The sequence below is a fragment of the Desmodus rotundus genome, chromosome 3 (assembly GCF_022682495.2).
Source record: "Desmodus rotundus isolate HL8 chromosome 3, HLdesRot8A.1, whole genome shotgun sequence".
In the NCBI taxonomy this organism is placed as follows: Eukaryota; Metazoa; Chordata; class Mammalia; order Chiroptera; family Phyllostomidae; genus Desmodus; species Desmodus rotundus.
This window is the reverse complement of record NC_071389.1, coordinates 148134020-148154773: the sequence shown is the minus strand read 5'-3', so window position 1 is coordinate 148154773 and position 20754 is coordinate 148134020. Positions and strand designations below refer to the sequence as shown.

The window sequence follows — 20754 nt, the reverse complement described above, 5'->3', positions numbered from 1 at the left end:
GATGGTTTGATTCCAGGTCGGGGCCTGTGCCTGAGTTGCTGCCCAGATTCCCAGTGGAGCTTGCAAGAGGAAATTGTGTATCTTATACATGTTTCTCCCTCCCTCTTTCTCTCTCTAAAAAGAAATAAAATCTTTTTTTAAAAAAAGGCTAATCCCAGTTACTTTTATTGCTTTGTATGACAGTTTTGTTTAACCTATAACCTTATTCTAATTATTATTTTTATGCCTATAAAAACCTACTTCCTTAAGTGCTCCTGGAACCAGCTTTGCCATCTTACTGGTTTTGTCAATGAGTTAAGTGTTTGGCTCACAACCCAGTATTTGTGGGAGAATCATGTTTTAAATTAAAAAAATATATTTTATTTTTAGAGAGAGGAGGGAGGAAGAGAGGGAGAGGCAATCAATGTGTGGTTGCCTCTTGTGCACCCTACACTGGGATCTGGCCTGCAACCCAGGCACATGCCCTAAGTAGGATTCAACCCCGGACCCCTTGGTTCCCTCCCAGGTGGGCACACAATCCACTGAGCCACAGTAGCCAGATCTCATGTTTTAAATTTTTTTGAAAATTATACTTTGACACCTCATAGAGGTGACAGCAGAAATGAGTGGGAGTAGTACATTCTAGGCAGAAATCTTGGTAGATGAAGAAAGAGAAACAAGTATATCTAGGTTAGGGGCTGGCAAAGTTGCTCTTAAAGGGGCAGGTATTTTAGCATGAAATCAACAATAGAAAATGTGTCAATAAGTAAAAGTAGCTGTGTTAAAAAAAATTAAGAATGCTGAAATTTAAATTTATGTTCATGTCACTAAATAACCTTTTCCGAATCTTTAAAAGTATAAAAATCATTTTTACCAGTCAGGCCATACAAAAATTGTCAGCCTTCTGGATTTGGACTACAGGTTGTAATTTACCAACCCCTGGCCTAGGTAATTCAAAGTGCAGGGGAATAAGTTAAGTAAGGTTTTGAAGGTTGGTCACAACCAAATATTGGTGGCACTGAATATCAGGCTAACTGTTCTCAACTTACTGCTTTGAAGGGGATTAAAACTTGTGTTCTAGAAAGATTAATTTGGTAACAACGTTTAAGGTGAACTGAAAATGAAGGAACTAAATTGAAGATAGGATTTAGAAGATTTCAACTCTAAACAGTAACTGGTAATTTCCCTTATCAGAAGTGCTGTGGGAAAAACTGCCTTTCACACAAGAAATTTTTGAAAATTCAGACCCCTTGCATCCTAATTCATAGTTTACTACCCGTGTTGGACACATTTCAAGGGATTTCATGTTAGTGTAACTTTGGAAATGGCTTCTCACCTAGAAGTTTCACAAATACTGTAATTTGTAATAGGTTTACCCATGCCTTTGCATGTTATCTCAATCATTAGGTGGGAACCCAAGTTGCACCAGGTTTGGTTTTTTCCTTCACATTCACTAACAAGCATGTTTCAAGTAGGGGGCCAAATCTGGATTCAGACATACAAAGTTAGTGTCAGGATTTTTGGAAGAGAAATCAGCAACCTGAATTGGCAGAAATCAGCAAATACTTGGCAAGTATTAGATACAATTTCACAAGTTTAATCCTGACAATCTCCTAAGAGGAAAAATTTCCCAGGCCAATTTTCAAAATTAGTTAAAGGAGTGCAAAAACAATTTTTCGATTCTTATTAGAGCATCTGCCTTTTCCCTGATATTTTTCTGAGGGCAATTTAAATGTGTCCACAATCACTGATAGCAAAAAAGAACTTTATTGATCGACATGAGCAATTTTGTAAAGTTTTACAATTATAATAGATGAGAATAGTCTAGTTTTATGAGAGGTTTTCTAAGAAGAACTTAGAGGTTATTAATTTTGTATTTGTAAGGCAAATAAAGGGAAAGAGGGGGCAAAGTAGTGATCTATTCCAGGTATAGGGAATAAGAAATTGATCATAAAGTTTAAGGGGAACATGAACTAGCTAAATATAAATGTCACATGTAGCAAGTTAAATTACTTTGTTTTGTGATGCCATTATCTCCCCACAATTTCGAAGCATACAGCATACCCCCTTAGTCTGGTTTGACAGTAATGGAAAGGGTTAAAATGACTGTCTTGTGTTGAGCTTTTTCATATTCTGAATTTTGCTACTAGTCTCTGTACTGACAAAAGCATGAACAGCTCTAAGTGAATGAAGAGGCTTTAAAAAAAAGTTAATTTACTTTTTAAAATGAAATATATTGAAATCTAAAAATGGTCTTCTACCCCAAACATCAATTTATAGCATGTATATACACACATGGAGTTCATATTATAAAAAATAAGACTATAAAAAGAATGATATATGCTTACTTCCATGTAAATTAGCAATAGTTTGTGAGATCAGAGAAATCAGTAAAGTTTTTTAATTTCATTGTCTTCATGAAAGAGAATGTATTACAATTCTTGGGTAACTCTGCCATAAGTATTTCATTGTGCTCTTTCCATTGTATGTTATAGGAAGTGACCAAAAGAAGTTTGCATACACATTCAGAGATTAGACTTTGAAAGGACATTAACACCATTTCATTCACCACCTTGTAGGGTATCTGAGTATAGAATGGGATAATGGAGAGACATAGGATTAGTTTCAAGCTAAGGGGACTTCTTTCTTTTGATTTTTTTTAGTTGTTCACCAGACTTTTTAATGCTCCCTTTTTTAGGAAATAAGGGCTATGTAATATTAGAGGGAAATAAGGGAAGGCCAAGTGCTAAGAGATTCATTAAAAAAACATTTAGAATTTGGAGCCTATCATGATACTACAGAACAACATTGTTCCTGCCCTCCAGGAATTGTCTTATAGAAAAAGGAAAGAAGTAAATAGATAAATTATAACTCATTGCAGCGAGTAGTAGAGCAATAAACAGTACTGCGGGAACAGCAACCTGAAGAACTAAGAGGAGTCTGGGAAAGCCTCAAAGAGGGGTAATGATTAAGAGCTGAGGTTCTAGGGGGAGGGTAGAGGTGGGGGAGGGAGGTGGGACTGGCTGGGGTGGGGTGGAGGGGAGAGGAGAAAGTGCAGACAATTGTAACTGAATAAAAATAAATAAATTAATTAAAAAAATAATAATTTCTAAAAAGAAAAAAACAAAACTGAGTTTCTAAGGCTGAATAAATTTTTCCAAGGCCAATGGTGAGAAGCAAAAGAGGGTGTTCCAGGCAGAAAATATAGACTATATAGAGCAGAGCAATGGGATTTTCATCGATATGTGCAAAGTACAGTGTAACTGGAGCTTAGCAGAGACTAAGTAAAGGAGAGTAGTGGGAGAGAAGGCTGGAGAGGTGAGTTCAGGCCAGATGGTGAAAGGCTTTATGTACCTGCTTAAGGAGACTGAACTTACCGTAATTCTACTGGCAACAAGAGAAGTTTTTAATGAGACTGATGCTATATGTGGTTGGATAAGTTTTTTGAGTATAGGGACTGGTGTCATATTTGTCTTTGTGTTTTCAGGGCTAGGCACATACATAGTAGTTGCTAAAAAAAGTTTATGGAATTTGCCATCTGGAGTGGAGAAAGAGTGCAGATACACCAACTGTGGTAGTTTAGGTAAGACAGTAGACCCAGAACTAAAGCAGTAGCTGTGGGAGTGAAGAGAAAAGCTAACCAAAATTTTGATAAATTTCTGAACTTGAAGACCAGTTAGAAAAGGGAGACGACATAAGTAGGTTTGTAGTTGGGAGATTGGATGGCATGTGATGTCATTAGCTGAGACTAAAAGGGACAAATGGAGGAGGAAGGAAAAAATTTAATGATAAGTATATATTTAAAAGTAGTTGGGGATAGGTTTCATTGTTATGGCTTCCTTAGGAATGAGGGTATGGGATAACTGAGAGAACAAGGTCTGGTATGAGGCAGGAGAAGACAAAAGGCAGAAGAAAGAAAGGCTTAGAAAGTGGGAAGGGGATGAAAGTAAGTCTGAGAGTTTTTAAACTAGTATATGAATAGTTTTTAAATTCCTTTACATACAGAAAACTTCAAGGTTTGCCTTTTTTTTTCTTGTTTTTTATTTATTGATTTTTTTAGAGAGAGGAAGGGAGAGAGAAACATTGATTTATTGTTCCATTTATTTTTGCATTTATTGGTTGCCTCTTGTATGTGCCCTGACTGGGGATCAAACCAGCAACCTTGGCACATCAGGATGATGCCTTAACCAACTGAGCTAACCTGCCAGGGCAAGGCTTGACTTTAAGGAAGGTCTCTTGTGTAGTGTATTCTAATCTTGAAATGTTACAGTTTTGGACTTGCAGTGGACTGAATATTTGTGTTCCCCACAAATTCATGTGTTGAAATCCTAACACCTATTGTGATGGTATTAATAGGCAGGGACTTTGGGAAGTAATTAGGTCATGAGGGTGGATCCCTCACAAATGGTATTAGTTCCCTTGTAGAAGGGACTCCAGAGAAGACTCTCTGTTTCCCTCTTTCCGCTATGGGGGGATACAGTGAAAAATCAGCAGCCTGCAACCTAGATGAGGGCTTTCAGCAGAACCCAACCATGCTGGTACCTGATCTCAGACTTAAAATGCCAAGGTAAAGAAGGAATATTGAATCACCAAGAATTCTGATAGTTGTGCCTGGAAAGAGTGATAGAGAGCCAGGACCTAAAATTTAAAGGAATGGAATAGAAGTAACTTACACGAAGAGGCAATAAATTACAAGAGCTAGTGTGTGGTACAATCAGGTAACATGTAATTTAAAAAGGACACTCTGTCCCTGGCTGGTGTGGCTCAGTTGATTGAGGCCCTGTCCCACAGAGCTGACAGGCAGGTGCCATATCTGAGGCTCCATTAACCTGGCTCACACTGTTTGCCCTGACCCGGTGGTTCCCTGAGGCTTTGCTTCACCCAACTTTTGGGCCCACGCAAGCTGTTTCCAGTGGCTTTTCCATACAAATGGCCTGTCTTGGGTCATGCTTCAGATTTTCCTAAAATCTCTCAAGCAGTATCTGGCCTCCACATGACCTGTATCTTTTGCTAAATGGCCCCAGGCCCAGCAACAGCAGCATCCAGCCTTGGTTCACAGCTTGACCTCACCTGGGCACCTCCAAGCCCAGCACAAGTAGCAAGCATCTTTAAATTGCTTTGTAGCTCATTCTAGGGGGCCCCAGGCAGAACACAGGTGGTGGCTAACCTTGGCCTGTACCTCCCAAGAGGCCCCAGAGCCAGCATGTACAGTGGAGGGTTTCACACTATGTTGAAGCACCACTACCAAAAAACCTCCACGCACGACATACTCAAGAACCCTGCTTAAATAAGTCCTGCTCTGTGTGGTGGGGATCTGCACAGCTGATCCTCCATAGTAGTCAGAGGTTGGTGGTTGCAGCTGGTCCTTGGAGCTGATTGGCCCGGGGGTAAATCTTTCCCATTGAGTGCCAACAGCAATCAAGGCTCAACTACAAGAGGAGGCTGTACATAGCCCACATGGGCTGGGGGTGCACCTTGAGTGCCCAGCTTGGGTGATCAGGGAGGCTGTGCCACTGGACCCTACAGAACACCTACTAAGTCCTCTCTACAAAGTCCAGGAGACATAGCAGCTCTACCTAATTCATAGAAACAAACACAGGAAGGCTGTCAAAATAAGGGAAGAAAGAAATGTCCAAAAGGAAAACAGAAAAAAACTCCAGAAAAGGAACTAAACAAAATGGAGACAAGCAATCTACTAGGTGCAGGATTCAAAACATTGGTTTTAAGGATATTCAATGAATTTAGTGAGAACTTCAACAGCATAAAAAAGTGCCAGTCAGAAATGAAGGATATACTAGCTGAAATGAGTAATTTATAGGTAATCAACAGTAGAGAAGATGAAACTGAGAACCAAATCAGTGATTTGGAATACAGTCATATCTCAGTACTCATCAGCTTCAAACCTTGTCAAACCCTGTACTTGTCACATTTTGATGAGAAAAAAATGTTTCAGCACTCTGCTTTCTTGTCACTTAGCTCCCCTCTCTCACGATGAAACAGAGGTTGGCACGTCAGCCTTGTGGCAGCTTGTGAACATTTGGTACTTGTCTGTTTTGGCCCTCATCATGAGTTCTGGAATGAATGAATAATGAGTACCAAGGTACCACTGTATAAAGAAGCAAAAAAACACCCAATCAGAAAAGCAAAAACTAAAAGTAATAATAATAAAAACAGAGGATAGTGTAAGGAGCCTCTGGGAAACTTCAAGTATACTAACATTCACATCATGTGGATGCTGGAAGGAGAGGAGAGAGCAAGAAATTGAAAGCCTATTTGAAGAAATGATGACAGAAAATTTCCCTAACTTGGTGAAGGAAATAGACATACAAGTCCCAGGAAGCACATAGAGTCCCAAATGAGATGAACCCAAAGAGGAAAAGACCAAGGCACATCATCATTAAGTTACCCAAGATTAAAGATAGGGAGAGAATCCTAAAAGAAGCAAGAGGAAAGCAGTTAGTTACCTATAAGGGAGCTCCCATAAGACTGTTAGCTGATTTCTCAACAGAAACTTTGCAGGCCATAAGGATTGGCAAGAAATATCCAAAGTGATAAAAACAAGGGACCTACAACCAAGAAAGATTACACTACCCAAGCAAGGCTATCATTTAGAATCAAAAGACAGATTAAAAAAAAGCTAGAGGAGTTCACCACCACCAAACCAGTTTTACATGAAATGTTAAAGGGTCTTTTTTAATAAGAAGAATAAAAGATAAATATATGAACAGTAAAATGGCAATAAATACATATATATCAACAATTGAATCTAAAACATGAAGTAAATGAACAAGCAGAACAGAAACAGACTTACAGATACAGAGAATATTTTTACAATTACCAGATGGCAGGGATCTTGGGGAGATGCGTGACATAGGTGAAGGGATTGAGAAGTACAAATTGGTTGTTACAGAATAGTCATGGGGATGTAACGTACAACATAGGGAATATAGTTAGTAGTATTCTAATAACTATGTATGGTGTCAGATTGGTGCGAGATTTATTAGGATGATCATTTAGTAAGTAATGTAATGTCTAATCACTGGGGTTTACACCTGAAACTAATAATGTATGTCAACTGTAACTGAAAAATTTTAAAAGGATTTTTTTAAAAAGTCACCCTCAAAGAGTGATGAAAACTACCCTAAGTAGCTTTAAAAAACGATGTCTTGTCTGGATACTGCAAGGTGAAAGACAAAAATAACTATTGGTTTGGCCAAAAAGTTCATTTTTTTTTCCCCCCGTATGCTGGCTCTAGTAAATGATTCTCTACTTAATGTAGAGAAAATGTTCTAAGAACCAAGATGGCGGCATAGCTAGACACACTGCGCCTCCTCGCACAACCAGAACTGATACAAAATCGAACGGCAAGAAGTCCGACACCAAGGAGATAAAAAATAAACATTCATCCAGACTGGTAGGAGGGGCGGAGACGGGCAGCGAGGGTGGAGAGGACTCGCATGGCCGTGGCAGGACCGAGACTGGTGGAGTGTGAGACCAACGGGGCAGGCAGTCAGACCACTAGCAGACCCTGTGGCCCCACATTCACGCACAGATAAACCGGACTAACCTTGGGGGAGCGAAGCAGACCACGCGGCCCAGCGCTGGGGAAATAAAGCCTCAAACCTCCGAGTGAAAACACCCTTGGGGGTTGGGGCGGCAGCAGGAGAAACTCCCAGCCTCACAGGAAGAGGTGGTTGGAGAGACCCACAGGGGCCTAGAGAGTGCACAAGCCCACCCACTCGGGAACCAGCACCAGAGGGGCCCAATTTGATTGTGGGTAGTGGAGGGAGTGACTAAAATCCAGCAGAGAGTGGAGCAGGCGCCATTACTCCCTCTCGGCCCCTCCCCCACATACAGCATCACAGCACAGCAACCAGTGTTACCCCGCCCCAGGGAACACCTAAAGCTCCGCCCCTTTAAGTAACAGAAGCACCAAGGCAAAAAAAAAAAAAAAAAAAAAAAAAAGGCCCAAATGACAGAACACTTCAAAGCTCCAGAAATAATTCAACTAAGCAGCGAACAGATAGCCAACCTATCAGATGCACAGTTCAAAACACTGGTAATCAAGAAGCTCACAGAATTGGTTGAATTTGGTTGAAAACTAGATGAAAAAATGAAGGCTATGCTAAGAGAGACAAAGGAAAATGTACAGGGAACCAATAGTGAGGCGAAGGAAACTGGGACTCAAATCAACGGTGTGGACCAGAAGGAAGAAAGAAACATCCAACCAGAAAAGAATGAAGAAACAAGAATTCGGAAAAAAGAGGAGAGGCTTAGGAACCTCCAGGATATCTTGAAACGTTCCAATATCTGAATTATAGGGGTGCCAGAAGGAGAAGAGGAAGAGCAAAAAATTGAAAACTTATTTCAACAAATAATGAAGGAGAACTTCCCTAATCTGGCAAAGGAAATAGACTTCCAGGAAGTCCAGGAAGCTCAGAGAGTCCCAAAGAAGCTGGACCCAAGGAGGAACACATCAAGGCACATCATAATTACATTACCCAAGATTAAAGATAAGGAGAGAATCTTAGAAGCAGCAAGAGAAAAGGACACAGTTACCTACAAAGGAGTTCCCATTAGACTGTTAGCTGATTTCTCCAAAGAGACCTTACAGGCAAGAAGGGGCTGGCAAGAAGTATTCCAAGTCATGAAAGGCAAGGACCTACATCCAAGATTGCTCTATCCAGCAAAGCTATCATTTAGAATGGAAGGTAAGATAAAGTGCTTCTCACATAAGGTCAAGTTCAAGGAGTTCATCATCACCAAGCCCTTATTATATGAAATGTTAAAGGGACTTATCTAAGAAAAAGAAGATAAAAAATATGAACAGTAAAAATGACAGCAAACTCACAGTTATTAACAACCACACCTAAAACAAAAACAAAAACAAACTAAGCAAACAACTAGAACAGGAATGGAACCACAGAAATGGAGCTCACATAGAGGCTTATCAACATGGGAGTGGGAGGGGGAGAGGGGGGGAAAGGTACAGAGAATAAGTAGCATAAATAATAGGTGGAAAATAGACAGGGGGAAGGTAAGAATAGTGTAGGAAATGTAGAAGCCAAAGAACTTATAAGTATGACCCATGGACATGAACTATAGGGGGGAATGTGGGAGGGAGGGGGTGGGCAGGATGGAGTGGAGTGAGGGGGGGGCGGAAATGGGACAACTGTAATAGCATAATCAATAAATATATTTAAAAAAAGAAAATGTTCTGTTTTTATAAATAAATGTGAAGGGTAATGAAAAGTGGATACTTTGCAATAATGTGGAACAGAAGAGATTGTGGGGCAAGTGAAACGAACCACCACTAACCACACCAAAGTCTGGTCTTCATCCAAAGAAGGTGATGTAGTGTCTATGGTGAGGCTGGAAAGGAGTCCTCTATTATGACCTCCTTCTGGAAAAACAAACTATTAATTCCAACAAGTGCTGCTCCCAAATACACTAACTGAAAGCAGCAAAAGTCATCTGGAGTTACTGGTAGTCAACAGAAAATGCACAAATTTCCATCAGGATAATGCAAGATGCATACTTCTTTGATGACCAGGCAAAAACTGTTACAGCTAGGCTGGGAAGTTCTGATTCATCTGCCATATTCACCAGACATTGCACTTTTGGATTTCCATTTATTTCAGTCTTTACAAAATTTTCTTAAGAAAAAATTTCAGTTCCCTGGGAGACTGCAAAAGGCACCTGGAACAGTCTTTGCTCAAAAAGATAAAAAGTTTTGGGAAGATGGAATTATGAAATTGCCTGAAAGATGGCAGAAGGTAGTGGAAAAAAGCAGTGAATATGTTGTTCAATGAAGTTATTGGTTAACATGGAAAATGTGTCTTTTGCTTTTACTTTAAAACTGAATAAATGTTTTGGCCAACCCAATATATAAATGCTGTAACATAGTTACTAAACATATTTTCACACACAGAAATAGTATACTTCATGTGTATACTAGAACTGAATAAGTAAAAATATTGTTAAAAAACCCCCCCGAAATTTGTGAAGTCTACTTTGGCTTTCATCTCTAAGGAAGTGTCCTCCTTCAAGCCCAGGATGACCCTTCTGCCTATGTTCTTTTAATTTTTTTGCACTTTTTAAATTGAATTTATTGGGGTGACTTAATAAAAACCATACAGGTTTCAGCCCTGGCTGGGTAGCTCACTTGGTTAGAACATTATCTGGCTATGCCAAGGTTGCGGGTTCAGTCCCTAGTCAAGGCTTGTGTAAGAAGGAACCAATGAATGCATAAATAAGTAGAACAATAAATTGATGTCTCCACTTTCTCTCTCCCCTCTCTTTCCCTTCCTCTTTCTGTCTCTAAAATCAACTAAAAAAATTAAGCTGCTCTCTCTCTCTGAAGCACTACTGTGCCTTTCTCCACCCCTCTTCTCCCAGGCGCATTTTCCTTGCCTGTCTTTTCTAAGCTCCAAGGGTCCTTCTTTTGTTTCTGTAACTTGTTTCCTGAGCCCATTTCTTCTACTGCTCACTTCTTCTACCTCTGTGACTTTCTATTTTTTACTTATTTACTTTGAGAGAGAGGGGAAGGGAGGAAGAAAGAGAGGGAGAGAAAGAGCAAAGTGTGAGAGATACATAGGTCAACTATGCAGGTTGTCTCCTGCATGCCCCCATCTGGGGACTTGGCCCACAGGCATGTGCCCCGACTGGGAACTGAGCTGGCAACTTTTCTGTTCGCAGGCCGATGCTCAATCCACTAAGACACAAGAGACAGAGCTCTGTTACTTTCTAAATAAACTTTCTCTTATAGCTGGAAAAAAAAAATTTTAAACACCATGCAGGGTTTCAAGTGTACAACTCTATAATACATCATCTGCATATTGCATTATGTGCTCACAACCCAAAGTCAAGTCTCTTTCCACCACTGTTTATCCCCTCTTTGCCCCTTTGCCTTTTTCTACCTCCCGCCAGCCCCCTTTCCATCTGGCAATCACCATCGTCTGTGTCTGTTTTTTTCTTAATCCTTTCATCTTTTTCAACCAGCCCCCCTACCTCCTCTCCTCTGACATCTGTCAGTCTGTTCTCTGTATCTATGAGTCTGTTTCTATTTTGCTTGTTAGTTTATTTTGTTTATTAGATTACACATATAATTGAAATCATATGGTATTTGTCATTCTCTGACAGATTCATTTCACTTAGCATAATATTCTCCAGGTCTATCCATGCTATTACAAAAGGTAAGATTTCCTCCTTTTTTTTTTTTTACAGCCTAGTAGTATTCCATTGTGTGAATGTACCACAGCTTTTTTATCCACTCATCTACTGATGGGCACTTGGGTTGTTTTCAAATCTTGGCCTTGCAAATAACGCTGCAATGAACACACGGGTGCATATATTATTTCGAATTAATGTTTTGGGTTTCATCGGATTATATTCCCAGAAGTGGAATTATTGGGTCCTAATACAATTCCATTTTTTATTTTTTGAGAAAATTCCATACTGTTTTCCATAATGGCCGCACCAATCTGTATTCCCACCAACAGTGTATGAGGGTTCCCTTTTCTCCACATCCTTGCCAACACTTGTTGTTTGATTTATTGATGATAGCCTTCTGACAGGCTTGGGGTGATATCTTATTGTGGTTTTAATTTGTATTTCTCTGATGATTCATGATGCTGCCTGTGTTCTTGACTTTTTTGAGAGAGGAAGGGGAGAGAGAGAGACAGAGAGAGAGAGAGAGAGAGAGAGAGAGAGAGAGAGAGAGAGAGAGAAACATCAGTTTGTTGTTCCACTTATTTATGCATTCATTGGTTGATTCTTGTATGTGCCATGACCAGGGAATCCAACCTGCAACCTTGGCAGATGAGGACGATGCTCTGACCTACTGAGCTACTGGCCAGGGCACCGTCTGTGTTCTTGACCTCATTGTCTTTTGTCTTTTCTAGGACTATGCATTTTCAGCTTGTTCCTTTAATCTTTACATTCTGCCTACAAATATAGGTCCAGCTTGTGTCCTCCATCTTACAAAGCAAGACAAATTACAACAAATCTTCCCTTAGGTGTCCCTTTCATGCTGTGGTCTGCTAAACTTTATCCAGATTTCTAAGAATAGTCCACACTCACTATTCTCACCAAAGACACTTTTCTCACTATCAGTTCTCTGGTTTTCTTTCTCCCCAAGCTATAAAAACAGATACACTGAAGGTCACTCATTGCCACATTAAAAGGCCTTAAAATTTTTTATCTTTCCTTATCAATAATTATTTTTAATTGGATTTTTCCATTTATCCCCCATACCATCTTCCACCTCTGCTGCCCCCCTCCCCCTGTCCCTGCCATCACCACACTGTTGTCCATGTCATGAGTTATTTCTCTGAGATTTTATTTTATGTTTTTAGAGAGAGAGAGGAAGGGAGGGAGAAATAAAGAGAGGGAGAGAAACATTGATGAGAGAAACATCAATTGGCTGCCTCTCACACGCACTCCAACAGGGCACCAGCCTGCAAGTCAGGCGTGTGCCGTGATGGGGGACCCAACCGGCAATGTTGCACTTTGTGGGATGATGCTCAACCAACTGAGCCATGCCAGTCATGGAGAGATGTCATTTTTTTATTGTTTATGCTGTTACAGTTGTCCCAATTTTACCCCCTTTCTCCCTCCCCCCAGTCTCCCTTTCCTATAGTCAGTCCCAACACTACTGTTCACGTCCATGGGTATGTGTGAGATATCATTTTAATAACACTGTGGATAAAAAATGAGAAAAATGAACCTTGATATTTCCAAAAATATATATGAAAAACAAAAATATAAATGTTTTCCTTATGACTCAGCAATTCCACTTCTGGGTATTTATCCGAAGAAACCCAAAACACTAGTTCAAAAGACTACATGCACTCTTATGTTAATTTCAGCATTATTTACAATTGCCAACATATAGAAGCAGCCCAAGTGCCCATCAATAGATGAGTGGATAGAAAGCTATGATACATATATAAAATGGAATATTTATTACTCAGCCACAAAAAGAAAGAAATCTTACCATTTGCCACAGCATACATAGACCTAGAGAGCATTATGCTCAGTGAAGTAAGTCAGTCACAGAAAGACAAATACCACATGGTTTTACTATATGTGGAATCTAACGCAGAAATAAACAGATAAAAAAATTGAAACAGGCTTATAGACATAGAAAGAAACAGGACTGGTGATTGCCAGAGGGGAGCAGGTCAGGGGTCTAGGTGAAAAAGGTGGAAGGATTCAGAGGTACAAATATGTAATTACACAATGGTCACAGGGATGTAAAGTACAGCATAGGGAATATAGTCAATATTATTGCAGTAACTGTGTATGGTGCCTGGTAGGTACTGGAAATGTGAGGGGGAACACTTTGTAAAGTATATGATTGTCTAATCACAATGCTGTACACCTGAAAGCAATACAAACTAATACTGAAAGTGAACTCATTAAAAAATACAAAATAGTTTTCCTCAGATAAATTTTAAGCTATATTTGACAGCTTTAACTTCTATTACATGGACAATTGGGAACTGACTAGTTTCAAATGCAGCTCCTGAAAAACTTGGTATTTTGAAATATTCTCTATTCAGTAAGGTTTCTAACTCTCATGGAAAGGAAGCAAGTCTCTTTAAATCTTAAAGCCAAATTCAAAGAGTAAGATGTTTGTGTGTGAGAACCTATTCTCCTATTTGGCTCAGGTCCAACAGATGGAGCATTGGACAAATAAGACACATTCATATTTTCTTAAATGTGGTCAGAAAAAAATGAAAGATCTTTTGTACCTGGTTTTCTTCTCTTTATGCTAGTTCTTGGTAGAAAATCTATAGTTGGATAAGTCAAACCCAAATCAGCCACATATTTTGCTTTATTGCTTCAAGCTCTTTGCAGCCATCTCAACAACAGTCATCTCTTTTCCTAAAAACATCTCCCAAGGATGTGGCCATTTTATCTAAATGTTTCTGGCCCATCATATTTCAATTAACCTTTGCTACAAAACAGTCCACCATGATTCCTTGGGGCTTAAAACAACATTTTTTTTTTTTTTAATTTCTTACTATCCTGTGGATTGGCTGGCTGTGCTGTATGGTTTTCCTGCTCCATGTGCTATCAGCTGGGGTGACTCATGTGACAATCCTCTGGAGGCTTGACTGAGTCTAGGTGATCCAAGATGGCCTCACACATTGGTCAGTTGGTACCTGCTGTTGGCCAGAGCTTTTCTTTCCACATTATCTCTCTGGCAGGATAGCTGGGCTTTCCTGCAAGTTTCCAAGAGAGTGGAAGCTGCCAAGTCCCTCGAGTCTGCAGTCCCAAAATCCCACTTTTATTTCCATGACATTCTCATGTTAAAGCAAGTAGAGAGGCCAGTTCAGATTCAAGGGGTGGGGGAATAGATGCCACCTCTTTTTTATTAAGTATATTTTATTGATTATGCTATTACAACTGTCTCATTTTTTACTCCTTTGTACCCCTCTGCCCAATACCCCCATTCCTTCCAGCAATCTCCCCCTTAGTTCATGTCCATGGGTCGTACATGTAAGTTCTTTGGCTTTTCCCTTTCCTATACTATTCTTAACCTCCTCCTGTCTGTTTTGTACCTACCAATTATGCCTCTTATTCACTGTACATTTTCCCCCATTCTCCCCCTCCCTTCTCTGCTGATAACCCTCCATATGATCTCCATTTCTAGGATTCTCTTCCTGTTTAGTTGTTTGCTTAGTTTGTTTTTGTTCTTTTAGATTCATTCAGTTGTTGATAGTTGTGAGTTTGTTGTCATTTTACTGTTCATAGTTTTGATCTTCTTGTTCTTAGATAAGCCCCTTTAACATTTCATATAATAAGGGCTTGGTGATGACGAACTCCTTTAGTTCTACCTTGTCTGGGAAGCACTTTATCTGCCCTTCAATTCTAAATAACAGCTTTGCTGGATAGAGTAATCTTGGATGTAGGTCCCTGCTTTTCATGACTTTGAATATTCTCAGTCCCTCTTGTCTGCAGTTTCTTTTGAGAAATCAGCTGATATCTTATTGGAACTCCTCTGTAGGTAACTCTTCTTTTCTCTTGCTGCTTTTAAGATTCTCTCTTTATCTTTAACCTTTGGCATTTTAATTATGATATGTTTTGGTGCAGTCCTCTTTGGGTTCAACTTGTTTGGGAATATCTGTACTTCCTAGGCTTGTATATCTATTTCTTTTGTCGAATTAGGTAAGTTTTCTTTGATTGTTTTTTCAAATAAGTTTTCAACTTCTTGCTCTTCCTCTTCTCCTTCTCACACCTCTATGATTCAGATGTTGGAACAATTAAAATTATCCTGGAGGTTCTTAAGCCTTTCCTCATTTTTTAAAATTCTTGTTTCTTTTTTCTGTTCTGGGTGAACGTTTATTTCTTCCTTTTGTTTCAAATCATTGATTTGAGAACCGGTTTCCTTCCCTTCACTGTTGGTTCCCTATCTATTTTTCTTTATTTCACTTTGTATAGTCTTCACTTCTTCCTTTATTTTGTGGCCAATCATTTATTTTGTACTCAGTCATTTCTCTGAGAATCCTGATCACCAGTGTTTTGAACTCTGCATCTGATAGGGTGGCTATCTTTGTGTCACTTAGTTCTTTTTCTGGACTTTTGATCTGTTCTTTAATTTGGGCCATATTTCTTTGTCTTCTCAATTTGGCAGCCTCCCTGTGTTTCTGTGTATTAGGTAGAGCTGCTTTGACTCCCCATGTTGGTGTACATGTTGTAAGGGGCAGAGCCTTAGGTGTTCACCAGGGCAGGAAACCCACTTCCCCCACTTTGTGGCACTGTATGTGGAGGAGGGGTCAGAGAGGGAACAATACTACTTGCTGGGCTCTTGCCCCATTTCCAGGCACTTCCCCCACTTCCAGTTAGAGACTGGCACCCTTCTAGCTGCTGCCCTGGTGCTGATTCCCAGAGTGGGTGGGTTTGTGTATATTCTAGGACCCTGTGGGTCCTTTAAATGGACTCTCTTGAGAGACTGGCAGTTTCTTCCACTGTCCCCACCCCCCCGTGATTTTTACAGCCAGAGGTTATGAGGCTTTATTTCCCAGCACTGGAACCCTGGGCTGCGCAGTCTGGCCTGGGGCTGGGATCCCTCACTTCCCAGTTGTCCCTCCTGGTTTTTATCTGCCACATGTGAATGTGGGACCACCTGTTCCACTGGCCGCTGCCACCTAGTTGCTAGTTGCACCACACTGTAACCTCCCTGCTCCAGCTCCCTGACTGCACCCCTCCTACCATCTGGATGATGTTTCTTTAAATTTCTGGTTGTGGGATTTCCATACAGTTTGATTTTCCAGCTGTTCTGGTGGTTTTTTGCTTTTAGATTGGTTCTTATCCTTCTTATGGTTGTGAGAGGAGGTGAAGTGTATCTACGTATGCCTCCATCTTGGCTGGAAGTCCCAGATGCCACCTCTTGATGAGAAGAGCAGCATGCATATTGGGAATGGCAGGAACAATTGGTAGCTCTTTGCCATCAGTCTACTACACAGGAGTAGAGATAACTAAAAAGAGGGAAATGAGGAGAAACATAAAATGAGAGGGAAAAATGTAGATATACAATGCTTTTATGAGTTAACTTTTGAAATTCAGGAATAATAGCTGAAGGTTTATGTATATTTGTTTTTTAAAAGATTTTATTTATTTACTTTTAGAGAGAAGGGGAGGGTAGGAGAAAGAGGGAGAGAAACATCAATGTGTGGTAGATACATTGATTGGTTGCTTCTTACATGCCCCCAACCAGGGACAGGCCTGCAACCCGGGTATGTGCCCTGACTGGGAATTGAACTGGCAACCTTTTGGTTCACAGACCGGCACTCAATCCACTGGGCCACACCAGCCAGGACATTTAAAAAAAATTTTTTTAATTTAAATTTTATTTTTCAATTACAGTTTATATTCAATATTATTTTGAATTAGTTTCAGGTGTATGTATTGTGTTTGTTTTAGGGAAGGCAACATCATATATAAATATATATTATGTATCACATACATAATTCATATAGCTTACATATTTATTTCAACTGTTGTATTTAGCATATAGGTTCTCAAGAACAACTACTAGCCCTAGCTGGGTAGCTCAGTTGGTTAGAGCATTGTCCTGATATGCCAAGGTTGCAGGTTTAATCCCTGGTCAGGGCACAAACAAGAAAAAATCAATGAGCCTGGGCCAGGTGGCTCAGCTGGTTGGAGTATCATCCTGTACACAAAAATGTTGCAGGTTTGATTCCCATTCAGGGCACATACCTAGGTTGTGGGTTTGATCCCTGGTTGGGACACATATGGAAGGCAACCCATCGATGTTTCTCTCTCACATTGATGTTTTTTTTCTCCTTTCCTCTCTTTCTAACATCAATAAAACTTATCCTTGGGTGTGAATTAAAAACAAACAAAACAACCAATGAATGCATAAATAAGTGGAACAACAAATCAATGTTTCTCTCTCTCTTCCTCTATGTATGTCTACAATCAATCAATAATTTTTTTTTATTAAAAAGAACAGCTGCTGAATTACTGACAATGAAGGCCATGCCTGCCTATCCCATCTGCCTGGCTGGTTGGCAGCGAAGGAAAAGAACTTGCATGTTGGTGAAGGAAGCTGAGGTGCAACAGTGAAATTTAAGTAAAAACCAAGTTGGTCCAAGGTGTCCTGCAGTCTGTAAAATGCAGTTTAAGCAGAGTGCCATTTTTTCTGTCCAAATGATGTTAATTATTGGAATGCACAATTTTTTATATGCAAATAAAGTTTTAAAACCTGAAAAAAAAAGAACTGCTTGAGTATAAACTCTTTCCCACCACCTGGGCAGTTATCTAATTTCTCTAAGCCTGAGTTTCCTCACTTTAAAATGGGCTTAAAAGCAATACCAACTTTATTGGCTATTGTGGGGATTAAAACAAAATAATATATTTAGCACACGGCCTGGAAGATAGTAAACACTGTATAAATGTTCATTATTATTATTAAATCTATTAAGTCTGTTCTCATTTGATAATCTTCCACTGGAATAACATAGGTGAGGGTTAATCCCTCACTTGTTTTCCAGTGCCAGTCTAAGGTAATTATTCTGGCCTTCCGGGTTAAGAACCCCATAACTTACTTTGCTGTTTTCCCTGTGTTTGAAGACAAGCAAAGAGAATATCAAGTGTAATAGTCACAATAGATGAACATTAGAGGTCACCTAACCTTTCATGTAATGGACAAATCCTCAAAGGTTCTCAACAGAACCTAACCTCTATTTGAGATATTATTATCCAATAATAATAATACCTAACATTTGTAGACTATTACAGAGTTTATAATGCCTTTTCATATCTATTAGTTAACTCTCACCATTCTATGAAGTATTATCCTCATTTTACACTTGAGGAAATTGAATCTCAAGGGGATCAAATTACATTCATATCTAATATCACATAGCTATTAAGTAGCAGAATTGGTATTTGAATCCAGTGTTACAATATCTATAATTTAGTTTAAAATATTTCAGTAAAGAGAGTAAAATATCACAGGTATATTAAATTCAAATTATACTCTATGTGCAACTAGCATTCCAAATGGGAATTCACACTCTAAAGGGATTACCAGGAGCACTTCAGCTGTCTTAACTCTGATTAAAATTAGATATTTTACTTATTAACTAATGAATGTCAGAAATTAATTTATAATGGAGGCATTAATGGATTATTAATTGTTAATAGTTGTTAGAAACAGGCTCTCATGGTTGAAAATAGTGGAATTGTGGATTGGCTAAAATAATTAAAATGCTCTCCAATTTTCATGAATTGGTGATGGTATATGAAATGATATAAGCATTTCAGTTAAAATTTACCAAGGCCTATGGCTTATTGCCTTAGGATGGAAATGGACAATCCATATCTAAGAGGTTCAATGTCTTGGCATTACCTGGGAGGATTTGTGTGTGTGTGTGGTTGCCTGATGCCAACTCTAAGGATAATAAAACCCTGATTTCTGTAGTATTATTGCATTTTTTTAAATGAGAAAGCTAATTTAGAAAGTCACAGAAGTAGAAGAAGTGAGCCACAGAAGAACAAGTTATAGAGGCAAAAAAAAAAAAAGAGAAGGGTCTTTGGAGCTTAGGAGAGAGAGATACAAGGGCAAAAACCTGAACAAAACAGCCACAGGGAATACCCGGGGAAGAGGGAAGATTTGAGTCTGGCAGTGCTCCACCCCTCTGTGGGTCTTGCAAGGGCTCACTGACCTCAACCTGGTGCAGGACCTCAGGCAATTTCTCTGGAGCTTCCGGCATCCCCAGAGAGGCTCATAAGATTGACTGGATGATGGAAGCCTTGTCCCAGTGATACTACTGCCTGTGCAATTCCAGAGTTCTCCAGTCCTTCCTGGTGATCTTGCTGAACACCAGCCTTTACAATCCCAACGTCCAGGACTAGCTGAGCCGAGATTCTGTGGCCCTGAACCTGGGCATCAATGAGGATGGGATCTGCTGAGGAGCTGCTCAGGAACATGAGCCATTCAGGATTTTTGAGGATCATGGGAATAATCTGACTCACACTTTCTTCATCCTGGACTGGGAGGGGCTGGCTTCTCACAGGCAATTGCCTCTATTTTGATTACATGACATACAAACAAACAAGGAGCCTGGAGGAATCATCTCCCTGTAGAATCTGAGCATCCGAGAAGTGGAGGACTGCTAGAAACCGAACTACTTTGAGCTTTACTTCTCTAACGACAAGGAGCAGCTCAGCAAAGCCCACAAAACAGAGGCAGATGGCCAGGTGGTTGAGGAGAACCATGTGGTGTGGTGGATATCTGCCCCTAAGCAGGAGGAGAAGGATGAGTAGATTATGTCCATCTGGGCAGCTGTGAGTGAGTTTGGGGCTCCTTCTTTGGGATGTTGGTGACAAGGAAGAAGTGGATTTCTGTCAAGAAGAAGCAGAAGCATACCTGCCCCTTTGCCCCCAATTATTTATTGCAGAGCTGCCCTACCCTGGTGGCGGGACCCCTGGATTCAGCCACTGCAGATACTGGTTCCCTCTTTGGCAAATTCACCACCTCTAGCACCTCTCTTGTTATTTGTATCAACAACACCCTGTTTATAATTATTAATTATTTAATCACTAAAAAAATTAGGAGAATTTCTACTTGATGGGGCACTTATTCTAAAAAAAAATTTAACAAAGTGAATACATCAGTGTACAAAAGAATAATACTCTACAACTAAGTAGAGATTATTTTTGGAATGCAGGGTGGCTTAATATTAAGAAAGTCACTATAATTTATTATGATTATGTTGGGATTATATTATTAGTAAATGCTGAAAAACTTTTTGATAAGTCAGCATTGATAACAGTATAAATAATAAAAATAAGTCTAAGTAAGAATTCAAATAAACAACTTAAATATAATAAAGGCTATATATCCAAACAAATAACAAATATGATGCTAAATGGTAAAACACTATAGCATTTCAGTCAAAATCAGAAACTAATAGGGATGCCTCAATACCATTTATTACTTTGTATTTAAATTTTTAATTTTTATCAAAATTATGCATGCACATGTTTTAAAGAGTCATTTAATTCTATAATGCAGGTTATGAAAAACCAACAATTCCCAGGCCCCTTACTGCCCATTTCCTCTTTCTCAGAGGCAACCTCTTATAAGGGAAAACATAGAAATCAATAGCTTGTCTCTATTTTAGCAACAGGCGCCTAAAGGACCAAACAAAAATATTCTATTCCCAGTAGTGCCAAACATATAAAGTACTTAGAAGTTAACAAGTAAGGTTACAGAAACCAAGTAAGTATGCTTCT

At 39.5% G+C, this 20754-nt stretch overlaps 1 pseudogene; it reads left to right on the top strand.

Moving 5' to 3' along the window:
* Positions 1-12646: 12646 nt before the first annotated feature.
* LOC112319006 (cytohesin-2-like) lies at positions 12647-19782 on the top strand (annotated as a pseudogene).
* The last annotated feature ends 972 nt before the right edge of the window (positions 19783-20754 follow it).